Consider the following 1,666-nt stretch of genomic DNA (forward strand, 5'->3'; position numbering starts at 1 on the left):
ACAAAAATAAACTTGTACTTTAATTCCACTTTCCATCAACTATTTTTTTTTAAGAATTATTTTATTTAACTATTTATTTATTCTTTTTTTTTTTTTTTTTGGGGAGGTTTTTGCTATAGGGCGTGTGCGCTTGCCAGACAGACAGAGGGAGACAGAGAGACAGAAAGCGAGAAATCACCCCCCAGAGGGGATGGTCACTCTGCAATCCCTTCTCTTCCATTCTCCTCTCGGGATCTTGGGCAGCATGCACACGCGCCCGATGTGAGTTTTAAGCCACCGGGCCCAGGATGCGAACCATGGTCGACTACGTGGGAGTCCAGTGACATAGCCATTATGTTAACTGCTGGTTCCCAATTTATTTATTCTTAATTTGACCAGAGAGGGACAGAGTGGGAGGGAGAGAGAGAGGGAAAGTGAGAAAGCAAGCTGGTAGGTCCATGACTCGAACCATGGTCGGCCGTGTAGGAATTCAGTGCTCTTACCCACCATGCTACCTGCCGGCCCCTTTCCACGAACTTTTGATGCTCCTTGTAGTCTTTTCCTTAGAATGCTTGACTCTGGTTTTATAGATTGCAAACCCCACGAGGGCAGGGGCTCTGTTTTGTTCAGTGTTGTCCTCAGTGCCTAGAATGTGTCACCATATGGCAAATGTGCCAAGACTATTTGTTTTAATGAAGGAATGACTCATTAAGGCAAGGGCTCTGGAGGCAAAGCATTGCACTCATAAAAGAGGATGACTTATTAGCCTTGTCTTCCCTCACATTCCCCCCCCCCCCTTTCATGTTTTCACATCAGACACCCCTGCCTGGGACAGGCTGTCAGAACAAAACCTTGACTGGTGGCATGAGAGATGGTCGTATCCCATCAGCTGGAAAGCAGCTAAGTAACACTCCAGGGATGACAGACAGCTTCTTAGAAATAGGAAGAGCCAGCTGGTGGCATGGTGGTTAAGGCAGCTGGATATCACCTGGGCGACTGCACGGCAGCTTGGAAACACGCTGGGTTTGTTGCGTGCTGCCCTAAATTCCAAGAGAAGAATGTTGGAGAAGGGATTGTGGTGTGGCCATTCCCCTGGGGGGTGCTTTCTTATTCTCCCTCTCTCCTTTCTCTCTCCGATGAGTGCACACACTGTAGCAAATTAAAAAAAAAGTTTCAATTCTATTTTGCACAGAAGCAGCTAGTGTAGGACTGTGGTCCTATTCCTAAAGGAAGTATTGCTAAGGGGAGCTAGGACCGAGAATAGACATGTTATTTAACATCAGAACCTGCACTTCTGAAATGAGCTTCTAAGAGATGGTGACTTCCGTCTTGGGTGTGATCACTTGTGTTTTCTTTCAGCTCTCACTCTGGGAGAAGCCAGCTGCCGGGTGTGAGGGTACTCAGGCAGCCTGGAAAATTCCACATGGTGAGGAACCGAGGGCCCCAGCCAACGGCCAGTGCCAACAATGGTGTGAGGTGAGTAAGCTTGGAAGCAGCTGAACCGGCCCCAGTCAAGCCTTGGGACGACTGCAGCCCCTGTCAGCTTGACACACCCCGTGAGAGGGCCGGCCTGGTAGCAGAGTAAGCCCTGTGCACAGAGAGCTGTGGCTTCCCACACGGCTATCATGGTTTGAATCTTGGCCCCAGAGGCTTGCAAAACATACCAGGTGTGTGTGCGTATGTGTCC

The sequence above is a fragment of the Tupaia chinensis genome, unplaced genomic scaffold, assembly GCF_000334495.1.
Source record: "Tupaia chinensis unplaced genomic scaffold, TupChi_1.0 Scaffold147554_1, whole genome shotgun sequence".
In the NCBI taxonomy this organism is placed as follows: domain Eukaryota; kingdom Metazoa; phylum Chordata; class Mammalia; order Scandentia; family Tupaiidae; genus Tupaia; species Tupaia belangeri.